Here is a 25,753-nt window from a genome sequence, read left to right on the forward strand (position 1 = left end):
CTATCATATATATCTCTCACGAATTTCCTGTTTGAGATTTCGGAGACTGTTGTTGTCTGTATACCCTTCTTACTGCCTTACATAATAAACATATAATGAATGAAATAAAAACTAAATTCGTACAAGTAAGCTCTATGTTAAATGTGAGACTGAAGTAAACTCTTAGTCTTTTTAAATATTTGCAGCAAAGATTTATTAATACCTTTATTTCCCATAGGGTGTATTCACCATACCAGTTTATAATAAGTTCCAGCGAGAACTTTTTATTATTGTTTTGTTTGGGTCATTCTACACTACTGTGGTGTAAGTTGTTTATTTAAGGTAGGTTTGCTGAGTGTAATCTATATGAATGTTTAAAGCATTTTGTGCTATAATTTGAAATGTTGACCTACAACGCATACCTTTCACACAGCATCTGTTTTATACTTTGTGTGTGTGTTCTGTTATAGCAAAGTCGCATCGGGCTATCAGTTGAGTCCACCGTTTATGCTTTGTTAGAATGCTGTTTTTGTCTACTACTTTGCGTATGAACATGATATAATCTCTCACATGTATACACATGAACCGAATTAAAATAGAAGTATGAAGAAAAATATTGACAAAAATAAACGAATTGTATGACAGAAACAAAGAATCGACGCTAATGCACTGGGCATCCACACATTAAACTAATGATGTACGATTAACGGCTTTCACTGTATCGTGAATAGGTTTAGGAGAAGGTTTGAAGCACATAATATAATAATTACACAACTCGTTTATATTGCATTGCTTAATGACTAATTGATGAGAAAGACATTATATTGGAGATACTGATTTTCAACTTACAGCATAAAAAACTTTTAAGGTCCAAGTAGGCGAAATAATCACCCGTACCAATATTCATTCCATATGAATAATATAATAAAAAGTATTTTACGCGCCCATCTTGTAAAACCACGCAATTTTAGTATCCTTATTTCAAGGACAGATATAAGTCATGTGCCAAATTCCATGTCATATTTACGTTTCCTAATTATAATAGGCTCATATTTTTCAAAGTTACGTATTAATTACATCTGATCAGTTATTATGTTTTATATAAACATTAATTCTGTGAAAAGAGGCATAATTACCCCTCCTTTTGTACTCAGCATAATGACATTTTTATTATTTTTACATTATTTAACCAGCTGAAAAAAATTATAATTTTAATTTAAATCTTTTTATGTGTTGGCATTAGTTTTAGTTTATGTACTAAAATATCACGGAGATTTGTTAGTTTGTTTTTTGTTAATAAATTTGAAAATAACTTGTTAGTATTTTTGTGCTAGTAAACATATTAATTTGATATAAAATTATAACAAAACCAGAGGGTGTTATTTTTTAGCAAAGATTTGGAGGGATGTGTAATCACTTAAATACTGTCATGTGATATGACGGATACTTTTTTATATTTGTTTAGTGATAATTATACTTTTACATCTTACACAATAAATTTAATTTTCTAACTAATCGAGAAAGAAAATGTTATAAACTTTGGCATTATTATGATGTTAACAGGATAGATTACAAATTGCGACGATAAAGTGCTAGAAAAATACATCCAAAATATTTTGATTGTTACGAAATGAATGTTACAAAAGACAAAAATTCTACTGTATAGGTTTCGTTGTTTACGTATTATACAGTAAAGTGTTTCATATTCAGTAATCATCTCATGATTAAATCTATAAAACAGAAGTTATATATAGCAGTTTATTTTCCTTACAACATTCAAAGCGTTCATTGTGTTTACAGTTATATGATGTAGTAGGTGGTATCTTTTAATAATTAATAAATAGCTTACAAGAAGTAGGCCTAGGCTCTAGAGGGTTAACTTTGAGCGTTTACTTGGCAGATGGAAAACATACGGTTTGATCAGGGATATGCAAAAGCTGAACTATCATGCCTAAAACAATCCGGTGAGTAAAATAGAACTTAAAGTACTGTCGCCCTAAAAAAAAATCTGATTAATTTTGTAGAACACCAGTTGTGATTAAAAAAACAGGATTCTTCTTCAGTCTTAAAATTTCCTGTTGTTCAAGTATAAGTTTCGTTTGTATCTCTATAACTGAAGGATATAGTCTAAACTAGGTGACATACGATAAAGCGAGGAGACAAAATTATTGAACATTAATTGGTGCGAGTAACTTGTTATAATATTATAGTTTGTGTTAATGAACATGTAACGTCACAGGTTTAGTGACGTTGCATGTCACGTTTTCGTTACTTCTGCAGAAATACGTTAGCTGAAGGCACACATTTAATAGAGAACCACGCCTTGTAGACTTAAATGGTTTGATTAAAAGCACAAATAAGCATTAAAACTGTGTTTATAGGGTGAATGAAAACACTGAAAAGATGAACTGAAGACGAACTTATAGCTGTTGGAAAATACTATGAGGTAAATACCAAAATTTGTGTATATTTTCATAGTGCAGGAATCTGAACTAGGCCTAATTTATTTAATACTACCATGTTAAATTCGATACAATACAGACATAAGATTTAACATTTCTGGTCTTATTTATTTTTGTATTTATTATTATGTTCAAAGCTACCATAGAATTATTTGGTATAATACAAAAGTTAACCAAGTTTTAGTGTCATAGTTTTACCTACAGTATTTTATTACTAATGCCGTTAGTTTAAGTAAACATAGATACACATTACACGTGATTTTGTGTCTCGATGAATCTTGGCTTTGAAGGTATGGCAAGTAGTTATATCTAATAAAATAAAATGCTATATTTCTTCCAAGTTATTCAAAAAAATAGCGTCAAATAAATTTCCTTGGCGGTACAGTAGACAGTAAATTTGTTTCTAACTTTGTTAATATACTTTGGTCACTCGAAGAAAGTATGCCGGTCATACATACATCATAGAAAAGTGTCACGTACATGAAAATATACTGAATGCAGAACAAGATTTGAAACTTCAGCATTGGCAAAACTGTCAAGTTGAAATTCATCTATCCGGGTTTTTTACTTTTTTTTTATTATTAAAATACAAGTGTTTGTCTGGAAAGGAGCACACAAGTTAGATTTAAAAATAGCACTACAGGATTTTTTAAACTTAATTTTGAAGTTGTGAGGAAGCTTCTATGGATTATTAAATATGTGACCCATCGGAAATCTGGTTTGGTTGTCATATGGATTTGTATAGATAGTAAATATAATCGTTGGTACACTAGACAAGACATCTGTCTATCTGGGAGGTTTTTACGTTTTCAAGTGTTTGTTCTAGTAGTAAATTCTAGTACGTTGGTGATCTAGTGACTTGATAAAAGTTGATGATCTCAGTAACAAAACCGCACAAACTTTTTGTGTTTCACCTTCAGACATGTGTTCAGTACACTTCAGATCTTATTAATGATAAGAAATAAGTTTATATACAAGATTTGATCTACTGTCGTTAAAAAGTGTGAAAAATATGACATTCTTAGCTGGAAATAAACGTTGTGATTTTGAGATGTATCATTAAAGATTACAAAATTTTTATCTGGTTGTGGATTATCAGTATTTCCCCAGACAAACAAACCGTTTTTTTCTTTATACTTTTTATCAGCTCTCAATAAAGTAATTGTTAATTTTTTACTAATATGAATGTCTTTTTTTTCATAAATTTTAAAATGTTTGATAAGTTGTAACTAATGTATTTCCAGAGGTCAAGTCTTATGGAAGAAAAGAATTATAATTTTTTTACACTTATTGAACTATTTGGTATGTATGAAAATAACGAGTTTTGTATTGAAACACGTAAGTTAAAAATCGAATCGCGCGCAAACAGAAATACAAATTTTCACTAAGTCGATAACTTTTATGCGTATTAAACTTAAACAATTAAAAGTTTTTTTTTTAATTACCCCCGAAACTGCGAAATTACTAACTTTTTTGTGGCTAAAGTAAGAGAGATACTGTAGTTGACTCTTACTTTTGATCGGAAACAATCCGTCATAATTGACTATTTGGTTGTAGCTGGGTGTAAAAAAAAAAAAAAAAAAAGTAATCTCATTACGTATAGGCTTGGTATATACAGGGTGGCCCGTAAGCCCCTACCCATCCATATATTGTGTTTAAACAACGTTATAATACCAATGATGAGTTGAAGGCAGCTGTTACCGCGGCATTTGGAACAATAACCCCTGCTATGTTGAGGAAAATGTCCCACAGAACATGGTGTCGTATAATATTATGCAGCGAAAATGAGGGACAGCACACAGATACTCTGGATACACAAGATATATGGATGGGTAGGGACTTACGGGCCACCCTGTACAGGTACTATCTTAAGAGGTCATGTATCATTTCGAAAACAGCAATAGATTTGGCGCACAGTTACTTTCTTATACTCGTGAAATGTTCGAAAATAGAAGTCAAGGATATTTATCTTTCCCGAGTCGAAAGTTAATGTCATTGATGCCATTTGGATGCGATTCATTTATAAAAGTAAATAAATTCCAAAGAGCGATTGATCCTTTCATGTAGCTACGAATATGCCACGTGCATAACGTTTATAAAAAGTGGGTGGCTTGATGATATTGACAAAAGAATAACTCTTTCAAAGTGTTTACAAGAACAGTGACAAACAGAGGAGCATTTGTTTGTTTGAAGTTAAGCACAAAGCAACACAATGGGCTATCTGTGCTCTGCCCACCACGGGTATCGAAACGCGGTTTCTAGTAGTATAAGTCCACAGACATACCGCTGTGCCACTGGCGGGCACGCACTGAGGAGTAACTCGTTTCTCAGTAGTTATTCCTTTAAGTTGTCGAATGGATGACTTTAATTGTATATTAAATTGTGGGGTGAATATGTATAGTTCAAATTTTGCATTGTTATTGTTTACATTGGTTTCTACTGTGATGTAATTGAATATTAATTTTATAGTATGGAAAAAAGTAAAAACAAGACGAAAGAGACGATGTGAGTTAGACCAAAGAAAATGTGGTAAGACTAAACCTGATTCAGTTCTGTAATCACAAATGGCATGTTGGTGCTTATGTCATATATTATGGAATTTCTTTAACAAAATCTAAAGCTGTAAGTAAAATTCAACATATAAATTTATTATGAGTATAAATGAAGTTGGAAAAAACTTATGATGAGGAAAGAATAAAACTAATTATTACTACATCTTTAGAATTGCGGGCATGTGATTATTTTGTGTATTACTCCATTTAACTTTATCTTTGGATCAGTTAAGTTTTTAAAATAAAGCTGAGATTTCCAATTTCAAATAGCAGAAAGGAGCAAGAAACCTGTACTTCCTTCTTTTGTACTAAAGAATGTATCTGTAGAAATACATGCAGTTTAGGAGTTTTTTTTTGTTTGGGAAGAGTTGACAAAATAAATTGAGGGCAGAGCTATGGTTGTGAACATCTTTCCAGACGGATTTGACAAATGTTCAAACAAATAAAAATCTGTATAAAATCATTTGATAGGTGCCAAAACAAGATGTGCTGGCAATAAAACATATTTTGTAAAAAAAAAAAAAAAAAAAAAAACCGTTGTGTATCTACTAAAGATGCTTTTATATAGGGTGTTTAAGACCTATCTATTAAAATAAGTGACAGCAATGTTGTGATCAAGGTCTCGTAAAGAGTCGACAACCGGATTGGTAAGAGGAACGTTGAAAAAGAGTTTTGAGAGCTACAAGAAGAAAAGTTTAATATATAAAAGCCTTACGAATACACTATGAAGTACACAAGTTGAAAATGGAAGTGGTAGTAGAGAATGATTGGTAATACTGTTCACGTTTTCATAAGTTTGGTTAAGTTGCTCTTATTGGTAATTCAAAAGATGTGTGCTAGTTTAGTTTGGGAAAATAATGCCTACTAAATGTTAGAGCTGGTAATATTGTGGACGTTTTTCATTAGTTTTTATTAAATTGCTGTTAAACATGATATTAAAGATCAGTTAGAGGAGATGTAATCATCGAAATATAAAGAAATATATAACATTAGGAAAACACTGAATTGTAAAAAAAAAGCTTTAAAAATGCTTACAGTAAAAACTTCAAAATATAACAGGGAAATGTTTATTTATTGTAACGGATTTATTATTATATATTTATTTTGATATCTGTGTTTCTTTTAACTAAATATATGGAAAACGTTTGTAAGTTGTATTGTTAAATGTGCATTCGCCCCTCAGTTGCACAGTGGTAAGTGTGCGGACTCGCACTGCTAACCCATTGTGTAGCTTTTTGCTTAATTTCAAACGAACAAACAAACAAAATGTGTATTGCAAGAGTCTCGCCTATTCTTTAATTTTATAGAATATTTTGGAGCGTAAGAGTCAGCATAACACTATGCATGTAAAATGCTAATTATTTATAGTATTATTGTCAACTGAATTTAGCCTCGTCTTAATGTTTATTAATCAACGCGCGAAAAGATAAAACAATATTTTTGGTTTAATACAGTTAGTATACTATACATCCAAGAAGTTATAATTATGATAAACGCTACTCAATTGGGAAACCAAGGATAATTGAACATGAACAAAACGATTTCGAATGTTTCAAGCCGTTTAACTTCAGAGAAATGACTTCGGACTTAGTATTCTTACGAGGACGTTAGATATATTCGTCCGACAAAAGTTGGCTTGTAAACGGCGTGAGGTCAGTGAAGAATAGAGAGCTAGCTAGTTTATCAACGCAGAATTAATTCGCTCATAGCGAATAGTCAATGAAATATTTATTTTCAGACCAGATAGAAAACTCAATATTATTTGTAATTGTTTAAAACTTTTGCATGCGAGTCATTATTTGTAATAACTTATTATAAAGTGTATAGTTTTTTGTATACTAAAATATATGTGTGCTAAGAAAGAAAATTGTGTTAATCTTGCTAGCAAATACAAATTTAATACATATCTGCTACATTCATTTAATCTCTTAAAGTCAAATTCAAATTTGAGGCTGTTTCAAACTGTAATACGTAGCATAATACATTAGAAACTGGTCTGGGATAAATTATAATGCGCAAAAATATATGTACACACACACTGCTAACCCAAATGTTAAGGCCAATGAACATAAAGAAAAAATATGCATTTTGCGTTGTTAGACTCAACCACTTACTTGAGTAGAACTTCGAAAGATGAAAATAAAAATAAAAAACTTTTTTAGCATTTTATAGGAAAACTTTGAACACTATGAAATTATTCTAAATACTAGCTGGTTAAAAGTTTAAGACCATATTGAGAAGAAGAATTAATCGGTAAACACGTAACGAAATTTAGTCATTTATGTTCAAGTATTAGCGTTGTCTACATCTTCCATTGACATCTTCTGTGTTACATTGGGTAAAAACATGGCAAAGGCTAAAAAGTTGACAGAGTTTGAACGTGGCAGAATTGTCGAGCTACAAAAGCAAGGTCTCTCTCAACGTGCCATCGTTGGTGAGATTGGGCGCACTAAAACTGCTGTTGCAGATTTCTTAAAAGACTCTGAGGGATACCGAACGAGAATTTCAAGTGGTCGGTCCAAGAAAATTTCGCCGGCGTTGAGCAGGAAGATTCGATGGTTTGTCTGGCAAGACACCAGCCGATCGTCGAAACCAGATTAAGGCTCTTATGGATGCAGAATGCAGTTCAGGAATAATAAGACAGCATCTACGAGAGAAAGGTTTTAAAAGCCGTAAAAGTCTTTAAAGACCACACCACACCACAAAACAGCTCGGTTAAATTTTGCTGAGAAGCGTTAAATATGGAACGTAGAAAAGTGGAAGAAGGTTTTGTTCTCTGATGAGAAAAAAATTAACCTGGATGTTCCAGATGGCTTTCAACGTTACTGGCACGATAAGGATATCCCACCGGAGACACGAAACAGTGAACAATGGAGCTTTCAGTTTATACAGGGGCGTCAAACAGCAGCTGGCTACATTGGCATGTTGGAGAGAGTATACTTATTGAATGAAGGCTCTCGCTTGTGTGGAAATGACTGGATCTTTCATTAGGTCAACGACGCAATCCACAATGCTTGCAGGACAAATGACTTTTCCATGGCGATTAACGTGATTCTTTTGGACCATCCAGCGTGTTCGCCCGAACTCAATCTCATTGAAAATGTTTGGGGGTGGATGGCAAGGGCAGTATATAGAAATGGACGCCAATTCCCAACAGTGCATGATCTTTACCAAGCCATCTTTACCACTTGGAATAACATTCCAGCCAGCCTTCTGCAAACGCTTATATCGACCATGCCAAAGCGAATGTTTGAAGTTATTCGCAATGACGGCCGTGCAACTCGCTACTGAGATCTTTTGTTGGGCATTTTTTACCCTGTTTAGGACTTCTTTTTGGTATGGTCTTAAACTTTTGATCAGTTAGTATTTAGGCTAATTTTATAGTGTCCATATTTTCCCTATTAAATGCTAAAAGGTTTTTACTTTTATTTTTCCTTTTTTATTTTCATCTTTTGAAGCTCTACTCAAATAAGTGGTTGAGGCTAACAACGCAAAATGCATATTTTTTCTTTATTTTCATTGGCCGTAAGATTTTGGCCAGCAGTGTATATCGTCAGCGTGATGCTCTATCACATTAAATGCTTGCATATTATAGTCTTCTGACTGGAAGCCCGTACATGACTAGCAAAGAAATATTTGTGATAAAATTATCACCAGTCTCATTTTAACGTACTATCACACAGTATATCAATCTGTAGATCATACTTCGCTATATGATACATTTAAATTCCGGAAACGTTTAAAAATTGAATCTATGAAAAGGTAAAACATAAACTTGGTGTGAAGTTTGTGACGTTAACTCTCGATTCTAATTTATTTCGAAATGTGACGTACCGCTTTGTTGTTCATTGTGAGTATCGAAATCCGATTTTTAGCGTTATAAGCATTTGGACTTACCGCTGAGCCACGTGGTGTGTATGAACTTAATTTTCAGTACATTACTTCAGAGGTCCTCAACTTTTCTGTTATTTTAGAATTTGTTTTTGATACTTCAATACAATTAACAGTGTGTTGTGCTACGTTTCATCGAATTAATTTATCTTTCTTTACACTGTCAAAATAACTTTTTATTTAATTAAAATATTTTTTTACTGAAATATAAAATTTGTTTAGTCATAAATAGGATTATAATGCCGAATAAACGTTGTTTTCAGGGTTATTTAAATTTTATTTTGATTTTGCTCGTAAGATACCTATATACCTAGTAAGATATATTACAGAATTTTGTATATATATTTTACTTCCTGTGTTTTCCTTTGGTATAAATATTTTCAATTTTTAATGAAGTTCGAGTCTATGAATTATTTCCTGGATCGAAAAGCAGTTTTTTTGGAAAAGTTGGTTTGAGTGGGGAGTCTGTTTCTGAAATAAGCATATCGTTCAATACTCAAGCATGTTACTGATACAGCGCTTTCTGTACCAAAAATATTTGAATACGCTACATTTTTAGCTACAGCGGTTCGATATTAATCATGACTGTTTTCTGATCATATAGATAATAATAGATATAATAAACAAATAACCTTACGATACTTTTGAGCAACGTAGTAGCCATTAAACCATTACCTTCTCTGAGTTTGGTAGTTATGGATGAGAAAGAAGTGCATTAATAAAGGTTGCAACGCATTGAAGTTTCGGAGATTGACAAGCGTGAAACATTACCAGAAAGCTCGGGGAATCCCCACTCAGTAGTTAACAGTTTGTACAGAGTCAAAGAAAAATCTCGCTTGACAACAACTGTCACGATTCCAGTATTCACACACTATTGTATAGTCGATAGGTTTGCCGATTCTGTTTTAAGTTTACAATTTCTAGACTGTTAGAAATTATCAGACACTTTACTCGGTAGTTTAATAATAACATACAGTATTTATCTATATAACTAGAACAATTTTGAGCCCAGAAATGTGACTATAAATATATCTTACTATCCTGAGGGGACATAAAATGGTTGTAGTAGAAACAGCATTATTGAAAGGAAAACAGTAATTATTAGTTTTCACATATTGCTTGAAAACAATTATTCATTTAACTTTCACAACTTTCAGGGCTCTTAAAAAAATCTCCGAATGTCCATATTGTAACGGATTTACTGTTATACATTTATTTTAACATCTGCGTTTGTTTCAGTTTAAGGTATGTGACGTATATTGTTGGATGTGTATTGCACAAGCCCCACCTGCTCTCGAAATTTGTAGATTTTTGAGAGTAGGAATCAACAATATACATTTTACGAAAACACTGGCGTATCATGAATATTGTTGAACGTTCGAAAATCTCGCCTAACTGGTATAAAAGCTAGCCGAAAGACAGTTTAATATTACTGATCAGTTACAGTCAGTATACTATAAACCTCGGAAGCTGTAACTGTGACAAACAATCGGAAAAATGCAGAATTTGACTAGGAAAGTTTATAGACCTCGAACGTTATGACCCGATCAACTTTAAAGAAGTTTGCAGCTCTCTTTGTTAATCAGAAGATGACCTAAGAAGGTCGAAACGTTTTTCTCTACTTTATTTTAATACCTATACCGGTCGTCTTGACGTACATTTTTACTTCAAGTGGGTTTCTCGTCATTACGAAGATGGTACGTTTTTCTGCCTACAATTTGGTTATATTAATCAAGAGCCATTAAATCTTTAGTTATACTCGGAACACAATATTTAATTTTAAGATAAAACACCGCCACATTTTGTAGTTTGATTACGTATTTCTTTATAATATAAGCTATAAGGATTTATGAAACCAGTTTCTTGATTGAATCTACTAGTTCTTTTTATTGTGTCAGGGCTGTCATGGACAGGTGGTTAAGAACATTCGACCCGCAATCTGAGGGTCGCGAGTTCGAATCACCGTCACACCAAACATGCTCGCTCTTCCAGCCGTGGAGGCGTTATAATGTGACTATCAATCCCACTAATCGTTGGTAACAGAGTAGCCTAAGAGTTTGTGGTGGGTGGTGATGACTAGCTGCCTTCCCTCTAGTCTTACACTGCTAAATTATGGAGAGCTAGCACAGGTAGCCCTTGTGAAGCTTTGCTCGCAATTCAAGCCAAACCAGTCATGAAAAGTATCCACATTTCAACTTGCCAAAACTAAATTGATTATTATTGTATTGTTTTTGATGCAAAACTACATACTTGGCTATTTGCGCTCTATCCGCTCCGGTGATTTGAATCCCAGGTATTAGACTTGCTGCTGACTCAGTGGAGAATAATTTTGTTTTTGTTTAAGTGCACGTTTGTACAATAAGACGTCTTCGCTGAGCCCGTCACGGGGATCGATTCATGAACTTTTAACATTATTGCTGTGGCATTGGGGGCATTAAGGTTAAATAGGTTGTGTACAAATAAGTTAAATATAAAACTCTATATTGTTCTCATATTTTGATTAATTTTTATGTAGGATTTACTACTTTGGTGTAATACATGTCTTCTCATCCAACCTAAATCTCGCTTGACTCCATAAAGTTGTTACCGTATATTGTGTATACACATCAATTTTCGTTTTTCAACAAAAAGAGAAAAAAATAGAAGACATTTGTATAAAGTTTCTACACTATTTTATGTTCATGTTTTCACCGTGCCCCCCGCTAGTACAGCGGTAAGTCTATGGATTTGCAACACTCAAGTCAGATGTTCGATTTCCCTTGGTGGGCTCAGCAGATAGCCCAATTTATATTTATTTATCGTCGCGCCAAACATGCTTACCCTTTCAGCCGTGGGGGCGTTATAATGTGACGGTCAATCCCACTATTCGTTGGTAAAAGAGTAGCCCAAGAGTTGACGGTGGGTGGTGATGACTAGCTGCCTTTCCTCTAGTCTTACAATGCTAAATTAGGGACGGCTAGCACAGATAGCCCTCGAGTAGCTTTGTGCGAAATTCATAACAAACAAACATTTTCACCATGTCTGTAACTCGTATAGTTTATTAACACTCTTAGGGGATGGTTCACGAACAAAATGTAACTGTATATACTTGTTAATTACATGTTTTAATCTTTCATACGGGTATTTTCTCGTATCTTAAACCTTCTATATTATAAAGTAAGATAATATCAGTTTCTTTGCGATTTACATATACGTGAAATTTAAAGATCATTTATTAAGTTCAATCTTTTTTTTTATAGTGTCAGATTTTTAAAAGTGGTACATATATAGCCGATTTCAGCAAATCAGTGATCTGTGTATAGATTAATTTGCAATTTCGAGATTAAGCCCCATAACGTCCATTTTAATATTTGTTAACTCGTTATGTACAGTGAATAAGCCAGTAGAAAACCTTTCATGCGAGTATTACTGACGATAAGGGAATGAAAAGAGTGGAATGGTTACAGAGAAAATAAGTAATTACTGTTGCTGCGAAATCACACTATGACGTTGCTCTTATGTCACGAAACGGTTTGATTTGCTTACAATTTCGCGCAAAACTACAAGAAAACTATCTGCGCTAGCTAGTCCTAATTTAGCAGTGACGAACTAGATGGAAGGCAACTGGTCAACACCGCCAACTCTTGGTCTATCCTTTCACTAACGAATAATGGGATTGACCGTAACTTTATAACGCCCCCACGACAGTAAGGGCTAGCATATTCGATGACGGGTATTTGAACCTGTGACCCTCAGATTGGAAGTTGAACACCTTAACCATCAGGTCATGTCAGGCGCACGTATATAAAAATAATTCAAATATTGAATTATTAGAAGAGAAAAAAATTCAACATTCTGGCACATCAAACTATTGCAGTACATAAAAAATCATGTATGTTTTTGAAATAGTTCACATACGATTTGAAACTGAAACATAATTTAATCACAACAGACTGGAATGTCAATAATTTATATGTAACTGCTTTTTTTTGGAGGGGACGATTTTTATTTGTAATCCTCCAAGAGGAACAACAAATATGCATTTTATATAAAATGTAAATTTTGGTCCGTCGTAAAGGAACCTTTTGTAAACTGCTTAAAGGTGGGGTGCATACTTTTTTTAAGAATGATCCGACGTTTTGTAATCGAGGGATAAAGGTAGGCCTGAATTGTTTTGTCACAACTACAGTTGTAAGAGTCTTTTGATTCGCTTTCTTAGTCTTCATGCGAAAGTGCTATTAAAGCATTTATGGAAAAGTATTTGGCTCACATGGACGTCGAAGGAAGGACATTAGCATGTGGATGGAAAGCACTGGGAACTGTTGGCTTATCCCCAGGATCCATGTCCAGGGTACACGAGGCTGGAATCACAGTAGAGATCTTTGCTTTAAACACGAATGTAAGACCTAAGATACAAGAGATGAAAATCTTCAGAGACTGAAATAACTAAAAGGCTTAAACGAGTGAGAAACTTTGAAAAGTGAAAAAAAGCTACACACAAAGTAATAATTAGCCGTAGATCCATTATATTGATTGATATGATGCTACTGTTGTTATGTACAGCACTGAAGTGCTGTTTGTCGCTCTGAAGAAATTTCCCAAACCATTCATAGCTTGTGTATAACACTTGGGAAATATCCAGTACAGAGCTGAAGACTTATGATTTTTAAAGTAGTCTTATGGGAAACTCCGCGATGGATCCAGTTACAAGCAACTCCAATAGTGAATCAGCTGAAGTGAGTTTTCGCATAACAAGAGATGAGCACGTACTTTGTTATGACTGAGACACAGTTCTTTATAGAGTCGGATCTGAGTTATGACTGAGACACAGTTCTTTATAGAGTCGGATCTGAGTTATGACTGAGACACAGTTCTTTATAGAGTCGGATGAACGTTTTGCATGTTTAAGGAAACAAACTAACAGCAGAGAGACAACCCAAATCCATCTATCTATCTGTATATATAGCAGCTCCCTCTAGGACTTTACTACAACATGTTTTTACTTGCACACATAACGAACTTTGGCAAAATGAAATTCTTACGTCACACGATATATTCCTGTCAACATTGATTTGTGGTGCCACCTACTCTGTGAAAAAATTTTGCCGAGCTCCGCCCTTTCAGTAGCCACATTCTAATAGTGCGATCATCTGATGTTGTTATTATTCGAATTATCGAGAACAAATCTAGGTAAAAGAAACTTGGTGTGTTGTAAGAGGAGAAACTGTCGTAGAAATCGAGTTCTGATTGGGTTTCGGATTTACGTAGTTTGTTACTGATTGATATTTCTAATGTTTGTTTTTAAGGAAGAACACCTCTGTAAACAGCACTCGATCATCCTTGGTCAACGGCTGTTAATGTTGTCATGCCTATTTACATTTTGTGCTGTGGAATAATAATAATAATAATACGTGTCACATAACACACTAAACTGGGCTTGGTCTGTAAGGCAATTAATAGTGACCTGCAAAACAATTCTTGCACACACTGAGCGGAGCTCTAACGTCGATATTGTTGACTAATATATAAAATACTGGATTTATTTAGAAGTCAGAGTAATAAAAACTTTAAATATCTGAAAATTATTCTTGTTTATATTATTCACAAGCCACCGAAAAAGATTTGTATATGGTTAAGGCACTCGACTCGTAATCCGAGGGTCATGTGTTCGAATCCCCGTCACACCAAACATGGTCGCCCTTTCAGCCGTGGGGACGTTATAATATGACGGTCAATCCCAATCTTCGTTGGTAAAAGAGAAGCCCAAGAGTCAGCTGTGGGTGGTGATGACTCGTTGCCTTCCCTCTAGCTTACACTGCTAAATTAGGGACGGCTAGCACAGATAGCCCTCGAGTAGCTATGCGCGAAATTCTAAAACAAAACAAACACTCCTTTTCTAATTGGGCCTGGCATGGCCTAGCGCGTTAAGGCGTGCGCTTCGTAATCTGAGAGTCGCGGGTTCGCGCCCGAGTCGCGCGAAACATGCTCGCCCTCCCAGCCGTGGGGGCGTTATAATGTGACGGTCAATCCCACTATTCGTTGGTAAAAGAGTAGCCCACGAGCTGGCGGTGGGTGGTGATGACTAGTTGCCTTCCCTCTAGCTTTACACTGCTAAATTAGGGACGGCTAGCACAGATAGCCCTCGAGTAGCTTTGTGCGAAATTCCTTCAACAAACAAACCTTTTCTAATCACTTTGACCTTTGTAGGAATTTTTAACATAATTATCCAAGTCACCAGCGTGAAATGTGAATTGTTATATAACTTAATAGTTTCCTTTTTCCATTCTGTTATAAAGTTATAAACTTTTAATATTCAATAATATATTCAGATATACTTTTATCAAGTAGAAATGATGGCCCTGCAGAAATAATACATAGTCACATACAAAGAGCGTACTTTCAAACATATAACGACCACATCTGTGTATCGAGTATATCTTTTTATTTCAATGTGTTTTGTAGATAAACCTTTCACAAATCTATAACATCCTACAATGAAATATAGATTATAAAAAAAAAAAATTTTTCCTAAAGCTTTATTATTTGACTTACAATTATTACGTACTATAATATATACTGTATGAGTTAGTTACACAGTTTCTTTGAAGTCGTCTTACAAGACTAGACGAATTATTTTTAATTTACATTAGAGAAACGTCAGTGATCTTATGAACTTGTAAATATGTAGTGTACAATAAGGATAATAATAGAACTAGGCCCATTTCATGTACGAATAACGCAATCTAGCAGAAATGGATTTGTTTCTTACTATTCCGAAAGATCATTAACCGAAACCCGAAAGTTCAATTATAAAGAATTGTGGAAGATAGGGGTAAAATGATATCAGGAAATACACTGTAATGTTGGAAAATGTCACAATAATTAATAAATTTTCAATAAAATTAGTTTTATGATATCTTACTTGTATCTTATCTCATTCTAATATGTCCCCGCTTGTACAGTGGTAAGTCTACAGATTTACAACGCTAAAACTAGGGGTTCGATTCCCCTCGTTTGAGTCAGCAGATAGCCCGACGTAGCTTTGTGATAGGTAAACACACATGCTGAAGAGTTATGATTCGTAACTCTAAACCTTCACTTTATAGACGAAGACGTTACTGCGTCCTAGGAGGGTAGTTTGTAAGATCTTTGTTTGTTATGTGCTGGTTTCATAGAAAACATTTAATCGTTGTCTCTGCATGGTTTAGCAATCCTGTTAGACTGATATCCTTCTTCGAAAAAGGTTGTCACAGCTCTTTTCCATGATGCCGCCGCATTGTTGAATGATCAGAAATTCGCCTTGAATGAAATATAAATACTAAAATGTGTCGCCCTCGAGCCGTGGCTTACATCTGCAGTAACACGACATTGTGTTAGCTTTATATAAATCTTTCTTATAAAGTGCAATTAACCTTCAGTAAATATACTATAAATAAAATCCACGTAAAGGAAAGTAATAGAAGACATACATCTAAAACCAGATTAATAAGCTAAGAATAAAAGTGTTGGATCGGTTGATCAATTTTATTTCCCGACAATACAAGAAACTAGTGAAACATGTCGTGAAATACATTTCTCAAAACAAAGGATAATGGGGAATTTTAATATCACGGCTATGCCAAGGCTAAGCTGTTGTTAAACTGAAATGTTCTTCATCCCATTCGGTTGATTCTTATGAAAATGTAATAAAATTGAAGCCAATCGCAGAGCTAGAGACATCTTGATGTTTTATTGGTATACAGATGTTAGTCTGAAAATCACAATATCGTATTATAAACTGGTGTTTAGTATTTCACAATGTAATTAGCAAAATACACAACTACCGAAAAACAAGTGTCACGCTTTTCCATCACCAAGAAAAGGAGGACAATTCCTTTATACAACTGTTTTTTGAATTAAAAGCCGGAACCAGAACTGGAACTCTTTACTAAAATACGGTGCGTTGGCCGTACTCCCACCATTAAGCTGCTATGTGAAATAAACATATCGGATTTAACGTGCTTTGAGTTACAATTATTATATTTTTATATAACTTTTCAAAAAAAAAAAACCACTGAACGGTTGTTTTCAAATCGACTAGCACCTTGTACCTATTAATAAGTTGACCTAACGTTGTTACAGACTTCTTGTGCATGTTAACATTTATTCCTTTAATGCGCTTTATTTCTAGCTGTTCTAGAAACTGGTTCAAAATATACCGTGTAAATTCTGTGAACGCATTCGATTTAATCTAAAACATACGTTGTATTTTCTATTATTCTCGGAATGATCGCAAACACTGAGTGTATTATCTTTATTATAAAGCATAATATATGTTGTTGTTTCCAAATCAATTAAAAAATCTCAATCCATATCTGCGATTGAACGCATTTGACTAAACTATAGCCAGTTTTGACCGACAACAATCCATACCACATCAGAACTATACAGCTTTTTGTGTTATGGGTTCTCATCACACTTTGTGAGAAGATACTGAAGATATGGCTAGTCATCTCGCATGTCATGTTGTTTTAAGCAGCCTTATAGGCATCATGTCCGTAAGTTTTGTTTTTGCAATTTTTAAAAAGGCATAAATATTCATTTATATTCAGATCTAATAAAAAAAAAAAAACAGCTGTGAAAAACGGGTGCGGTAAAAAATGATTGAGCGTGCGACTTAAAGGAACAAAATCAAAATTGGCGACTAAACTGGTAGCTCCACCTATAACATTGATAAGCAGTTTACAGCAAGTAATCATTAATTAATTACATAGGCCGTGTATTTTGTTTTATCCACTACTATGCCTCAAATGAGATGATAGAGTTAGGATAAATAATTCACTCAGGAACCCGACTGAGTATGGAAACAAACTACTTCTGAAAAATTTAAGACGTCAGAAAAACACGTGGGTTTGAAAAGTCTTAATATAAAAGGATAAAAACTCCGCTGGTGTTAAAGGTATCCGGAAAAGTGGAAGTGTCAGTAGAGTTGGCCGTCTGTATGTTTAAAATATGTGAATGTGTTGTGCTTAAACATACATAAAGCATTTACTCAAACCCTGACAGCTGGTATCCACTTGTACATATTATGCCTCAAGCGTATGTTGTTGCTCATGTTTGTCTTGTAGAATTACTACCATAGTGGTGTGATGGTGAAGTTTCGTACTTTACTATGGTGATATTCAAATAAACTACCCAACGAAAGTTTGATTGGCTCTTAAAACAATTTAGGAAAGTTGTTGCTTTAAACATCTGTACTTTAGGTATTTCTTCAGTACGAGGGACATTTGTTTCTCTTTGGAAACCACATTTTAAAGTGGTCACATTGACTAGTATGTTGCACAGAAAAGAACCCAAGCTGCAGGACACTCTTCATTGAAACACTTCAAACCGGTCCCAATACCGAATTTCATCTAATAACCAGTAGCACCGTAAGATGCACAAATCAGCTGTCATAGTATCTACTGATCATATAGGGTTACCGAAGATCAGTGTGATCAGTCAGGTGTGTGCAGTACTATAGCTATGTCAGAAATTGTTTTATTCAATTCAGTACCTACTTGTTTGAGAATACGTTAATATGTGCGTTTAGAAGTAGACAGACAGAAAGCTGAGGTTTTATTAGGTACTGTCGCTGCCACAGTTTCTTAAACCTTGCTCTGACTGAGGCCGTCACTTTGTCTACACGTATAACTTATTCTAAGTGATGGAGATGTGCCAGAGATAAGCAAAGAAGCATCACTTCATAGTTATTGGTACTGTCGTTTATAATATAAAGATTATTATATGTCATCTTAGCTGAAGCAGTGGTATCTTTGAGATTAGTCTGCTGCAGAAGTTATAAGCTAGTCTGTAGGGGCAACAAGCATGAGGCTATGCAGTATTAGTCTGAAGTGTTGCCATTGACAAGATTAATTCAGTTATGATTGGTACATATGAACAAATTACACTGGGGAACACTTTTTCAGTAACTTTGAGTTGCATTGGATATTTTAACTGATCCTGAAGGAGTTTTAGGCGCTGATTTCAAATCTGAAATTAGTTTTTCTCTACAAGGTCTAGTTTGTATGCAATTTGAGGTTAATGAAATTGTACAAATGTGAACTTGCGTAAATCATGTATAAGCATTTTCACGTCCATATATATATATATATATATATAGATAGCTTCTAATATTTTGATCATTCTTCTTTTGTTTCACATCAAACATGGCTTCCAAAAATAGATATCATTGCAGAAACAAGCCTGATGCCTTCTGCTACATATGTGGATGCTACACACTCAATCGTCAGAGACGTAACATATCCTCGTTCGTCAAGCGTGCCTACAAGGCATATTTTGAAGTTTATCTTGGTGATCAAGACAAGCAATGGGCTCCTCATGTTGTGTGCCACAATTGTGAGGAAATGCTTCGAGACTGGACCAAAGGAAAACGCAATGGTCTGCCTTAAAAATAAATAAAATGTCAAATTGCATAAAATCTGTAGCTTGCAGACAAAAACCGATTTCAGATTTGAAATCAACACACTCAAATTGACTATAGAAAGGTTTTTTTTTAAATGCAACAAAATGAGTGTTCCCCAGTGTTATCTATTCAGCTATTAATGGGAATAGTTTTTGACATGTAAATGGATGAAAGTAGAAGCTACTAGTTATATAGTTAGCGTAGACAATTCCCATACACCATGAGGTTATTGATTTTGCAACAAATTCTAGTACTGAACAACAGATATAAGCCAAGTGTTGCTTTGATAACTTGCCATTGTGTTTCTTGGACTGAAACACTAGTCACAACAATAGTAACAGATCACATACGTACAAGCGGTATATCTTCAGTAATCCACCTGTCACACAGGTTTTCTTGGAACACTAAGAATACTTCAACACTGAAAAAGAAATGATTTAAAAGGAGAAATGTACCCACCAGTGGGCGCCATTCATCTTCATTGATTATAAAGATAGGGAACCAAAGTTTGTTTAAAATTTTAGGTGAATAGGAATAGTAATGCATCTCAATATAATCTTACTTTCATGGACAGATAAATATCTTGAGGTTCATTTTAGGGTATTGCCACATATTTTAATTTTCTGCTGATAACCTAAGAATGTGTTTGACACTTATGGTTTATTAGCTATAGAAATGGAGTCTTCACTACACTGCAGTGATGTCTGCGGTGGTTAAACACTGAGCCCAGCCTGTCACTGAACAGTAGGTTCACAGTTTTATATTGTATTATCTTCCATTGTATGCACTGACTATATTAACACCTTAAATGGGCAAGGGATGTTTTGTTAAACATTTCAATCATTCAAATATGATTTAATGAAGACTGTCATCACCTTATCTCAGATTGTTATTCAATCCCCTCAGCTACAGATGACAATGACAGTAAGATCCTAGAGGATATTTAACGATTGAAAAAGAAGTGCAGTGCAAAATCTTCTATGCAGATAATGTGTTGATGTTCCTTGAATACCACTACTGCACAAGAGAGAAAAGGTTATTTACAGCTGTAATATTTATCAAGTAGTACCACCATTACTTGACTGTTAGGAAAAAAAATGGTTTGAGTTGATCATGTATCAGATTTGTGGCTTATGAATTTCAAAACCAAAAAAAACAAAACACGCCTGTATGTTTGATTACAGTGTTACAGGTAATATAATGTTCCATATACAGCATAGTGTCAAACGATAACATACTAAAAGCCACAGATTGTTTTGATAGATGGAGACTGCTTATTTGCTGATGTCCAGATTGTAAACGTTATGCTTGTTTGAAAGACATTGTGATGGTAATGATGATAAAGTCTGTAACGTCTTTACTAGTGCAAGAATTTCATTGATGTTAAATCAGGAACTTTGAGAGGAGCAACTGAGAAATCCAAATTTAGTTGGGGAAGTGCTTTTTCTGGCACTTATATGAACAGCTGTGAGGATAATATGGTATGCTGTACTACTACAATGATTATTAAAACTGTAGATTTTTACTGATTAGTGATTCCAACGTCTCTGAGACCGGAAATGTTTTAAACTTTGCATAATACAAGGATTGAAATACACCACACAACCTATAATAATGGGATTTTGAACCATATTCACAAATCAAGATTTGAATCAATGGTGTAATATTCTTCTGTGTAGAATATTCAAAGAAGAATCTGTCCAGGACAAAGGTTTAGGAAAAGAATACTTTTCATTGTAGAGAATAAACAAATGTTGTTTTCACCAAAAGATTGATGAGGAAGATTGCTTTTGGTTGCTCGTTATTAATTGCTTCATCAAGTGGGGCAAAGCTAATCCAACGGCTGATACCTCATCAAACAATGTTTCTGATGAATTAGCTGTACAGTGATAACATAGTTTGGAATGTCTTTATAACTTCTCTCAGATCAAAGGGGAAGTTTTTTTCGGGCTGTTGTTTGCTGTTTTATAACCTGGATCTAATGGGCTTAAAAGATTGTGAACTCTGACCAGACTGGGAGTGTTGTCTCTGATTACTCCAATGTGACCGATAAAGAGAAATAAGCTGGTACGATACATCCAGTGGTCTAAGATGAAAAAGAAATGACCTAATTGTCATTGAAATAGTTCAATTGCTCTACAGCTCAACTAGGACATAGAAGTAACTTTTAAATTAAATGTTAAGATGATTTTGAGGTCACTGGCTACAGCAAGTCATGACGAGGGAGACTGAAACTGAAAGTCAAAAGAGTATATAATTTCTTGGTTTCTCGTTTATATTGTGAGGTATGACAATGATTCTGCGCAACACGTCTCATTACATTCACTTGGTAACAAGAGCTACACCAGCTGATGTTATTAGATATCATGCCTAGGAAATAAGAAATAAATAATTGAGATGACTTGAAATGATCACTTAAAAATTCTAATGCATTTTTATGATTGAAAAAACTTTGCATTTTTCATAACTTTGTTAGATTCCCCTATCTTGCAATGATCACAATTAATTTGAAAACAGCTTCTCAGTAGTTAAACAATGACAGGTAAAGGTCGTTCACAATAACATGCTTTATGAAATGATTATCGAACATGTTAATTGGAGAATTAGAAGAAGAATTACGTTTATGATTTTGTAATTATAACGTAAGGTTCAGCTTTGCTCTTCTACTCCAATGCTAAGAGTTACCTCTATGAGTTAATGAAGCTTTTATTAGAATGTAATTTTAAAAAAGCGTTGGGTCAACAAAAACAAGAATTTGTTTGTAAATATTTTTTAACATTTAGGAAGCTGATGGTTTATTGTTATTTATACAAGTAAATGTAAAGTTATGTATCAGAGCACACAGAATATAAGGTGGTGTTATGCTTATATTATAAACTAAACTCTTGTTGAATTTGATATTAAATTTATTTCTAATATTTGGACATCCTTTTGGTTTTATTTTTGATACAGAAAGTAATTTTTTATCAACTGCAAATATCATATTTAAGATTATCATCTCTTGTTAAAGCCACTTCAGTTTGTCTCTGTGTCCTCTTTGGTCTTCCGAGCTCTAATGACCACCAAGTTTAAAATTATGAAGATATTAACCGTACTGTTAGGTGTGGAGACAGATTACAACAAAGATTTGCCTTTTTTGTGATTGGTTCTACTTTGACACTTCTTTTCTAATCACTTTGACCTTTGTAGGAATTTTTAACTTTAATTATCCAAGTCACCAGTATGAAATGTGAATTGTTTATATAACTTAACAGTTTCTTTTCTCCATTCTGTACCTTGCTTTTATTTCAAATACATTAGTCCGATTATTTTGGAATGTTTAAGTTTTGTCTATGTTAGTTCTAATGTCAGTTATCTTTTGTTATAGTTCAATTACTAAATTGTTTGAAGTGATTGAAGGCACTTTTTTATTTTCTTAATTTTACATTTATTTAAACTCAAGTGGGCGAAATATCGTAAACAAGATATTTTTTTACATTACTATATTGTTTTGTGTAAAATCAACACAAGGGGCAACAGTTTCACTGGGGTGCAAACATTTCATTATTATTGTTGTTGTTATTTAAATATTTTATCCGGTTACCAGCACCATCAACAATTGTCACTCTCTATACCCCAAACCTTGACCTACAAGATTTTATCTGTGCACTACCGGTTGGGTTCATATATTGTATCTTATATTGAATAATTATTTGTTCTTGTCTATTACGACACCCAGTCACACACACCAAACATGCTCGCCCTTTCAGCCGTGTGTGCGTTATAATGTGATAGTCAGTCCCACTATTCGTTGATAAGAGTAGCCCAAGAATTGGCGATGGGTGATGATGACTAGCTTTATTCTTACACAGCTAAATTAGGAACGGCTAGCACAGATAGCCCTCGAGGAGCTTTGCGGGAATTTCACACCAAACCAATTTATTACGACACCCGGTGAACAGAACTGACGAAAATAATTGGGCAAAATCTCTGAGCTTCTGTGATAAGTACATAATGGATCCCGGTTTTAATTCATGGGATTAATTTCAGTACTGATGATATTCTATGGGACTTTTATATTTTACCATGTGATGTATCCATTCAACTAAAGGTGACGGTATATGGTTTACAGGGGTTAACATAAGTGATGAGATATGAAAGCTAGATTTGATGAGAATTAGTCCAGTCGTTCGCTTGTTGTAAGTGATTTGGTTTGGTTTGTTTTAAATTTTAGCGCAAAGCTACACTAGGGCTATCTGCGTTAGCCGTCCCTGATTTAGCAGTGTAAGACTAGAGGGAAGGCAGCTCGTCATCACCACCCACCACAAACTCTTGGGCTACTCTGTTACCAACGATTAGTGGGATTGATAGTCATATTATAACGCCTCCACGGCTGGAAGAGCGAGCATGTTTGGTGTGACGGTGATTCGAACTCGCGACCCTCAGATTGCGGGTCGAATGTTCTTAACCACCTGCCTATGCCGGGTTGTTGCAAGTGAACACGCACATATATACCTTTTGTTGAGCAATGGATTTACAGATTAAGGATCCTTCAATCGACAATATCACAAACTGCCAAAACAATTGATGCATAACTGTTACAAAAAGGTGTTATAATATGCAACTCATTTCGGATCTCATTGAGTAATTCTAGGCTACTGTCACTGTTGTTCAAGAGGCACGAATCTCCCACTCTATTAAAAAGGTACGCATAAAATATAAGGTGCAGTGAAAAGAGTGTAGGAAAATATTTTTGAAGTAATACCGCAATGAATAAAACAAATACATCTGAATATTTTAATAATCATATTTTTATTGCGTTCCAGTGAAGAATGCCAGTGTAACACGTATAATATCTTGATATGCAACTTCCCAGTGGCACAACGGTATGTCTGCGAACTTCCAACACGAGAAATCAGGTTTCGATACCCTTGGTGGGCAGAGCACAGATAGCTGAATGTGTAGCTTTGTAGTTAATTCCAAACAAACAAACCTTATATGTGTGTATTCATTTTTCACTCCAGATCTCAGCCACTTTTGACATGTACCCTTTGGGTTCCACGTAGTATCATAGAGTGGCAGATGTTTGGATTTGTTAAACCTTTACACACACACACACACACACACACACACACACACACACACACACACTATGCCAATTACAGGAAGTTCTTATGTCTTCTCCGTACGTTGAACGAATTCAGATAGTGTGTTATATTTGATTTAATACACTATAAACAAGATATCTGATAACCCTAACGTTTTTGGTAGGTAGCTGTTCCTATATTTAGCGTGAAGTATGTGTATTTATCTCCATTATCTATTTTTAAAATCAAACAGACCTGCGAGATTGCATCTGTAACTGTTTTGTATGTACACACACACGTAATGAAAGAGCTTGGGGAGAATGTACATTGTTTTCACGTAACGATCATTTTGTATTTAAATCTTTAAACTGATAAACAGCTATCTGCCAGACAGCATCGTAGATGTTTATAGAAGTCTTCCATGTATTGTAACGAGTTTACTTCTTACATTTATTTTAATATCGACGTTTGTTTCAGTTATATTTAGAAATGCGTATAACTTGTACTGTTAAAACTATACTGCGAAATTCCTGCCTATTCACTAAAGTTGTAGAAGATTCTCGAGTTTAAGAATCAACAATATATGTATGTGAATACCAGTATTGTTGACAACGGAAATTTCGAGAATCTCGCCTAATGATTAAGAAAGGTAGCCATTGCAACGTGCGGAGAGAGAGTGCATATTGTTGATTTTCTGCAGTTGAGTATATTATAAAACTCGAAAGCTATAACTGTGATAAAAGCTTACTAATTGGGAAACTATAGGCATTTGAACGAGAACGTTTGCAGATTTCGAACATTATAAACTGTTTAACTTCAGTGAATTAAATTTGAACGTTAGTATTTCTACGAGAACAGTAGATATTTTCGTTGGGAAAAAAAACTCATATGAAGAAGCTGGCTGGCTTCCCGTAAAGTGAAGTGTACCTATATATTAACTTAGTGATTCGCTTATCGTGAACCGTCGACAAAATATTCAGTTCCAGACCAGATAGAAGATTCAGTATTGTTTGTAAGTTTATAAAACTTATGTATAAATCGTTTATTTATAATAACTATTTGTAATGCCCGTTATTATAAACTGTATTGCTGTTTGTATATTAAAATATATTTATGTTAAGAAAGAGAATTGTATGTATCAATTTAGTTGGTAAATATAAGTTTGATACATATCGATATTCAATTAATTTGTATATTAAAATTTCAGGCTATTTCTAATTGTAACACGTAAGTTTTTTGGTTTGTTATTTTTTTTTAATTTCGCGCAAAGCTGCACGAGGGTGATCTGCTCTAGCCGTCCCAAATTTAGCAGTGTAAGACTAGAGGAAAGGCAGCTAGTCATCACCACCCACCGCCAACTTTTGGGCTACTCTTTTACCA

The 25,753-nt window shown here is 34.3% G+C and overlaps 1 long non-coding RNA gene across 5 annotated transcripts in view; it reads left to right on the plus strand.

Moving 5' to 3' along the window:
- Nucleotides 1–1,822: 1,822 nt before the first annotated feature.
- LOC143256850 (uncharacterized) overlaps nt 1,823–25,753 on the plus strand; it is a 71,097-nt gene continuing 47,166 nt past the window's right edge. For 2 of the 5 annotated variants that reach the window (XR_013031576.1, XR_013031574.1), the window contains exons 1-2: nt 1,823–1,943; nt 2,361–2,425. This is a non-coding gene — a long non-coding RNA (uncharacterized LOC143256850). Of the gene's footprint in view, nt 1,944–2,223; nt 2,426–25,753 lie in introns of those variants that run through there. The other 3 variants (XR_013031577.1, XR_013031575.1, XR_013031573.1) reach the window with 3 other exon arrangements.

The sequence above is a fragment of the Tachypleus tridentatus genome, chromosome 7, assembly GCF_004210375.1.
Source record: "Tachypleus tridentatus isolate NWPU-2018 chromosome 7, ASM421037v1, whole genome shotgun sequence".
Taxonomy (NCBI): Eukaryota; Metazoa; Arthropoda; class Merostomata; order Xiphosura; family Limulidae; genus Tachypleus; species Tachypleus tridentatus.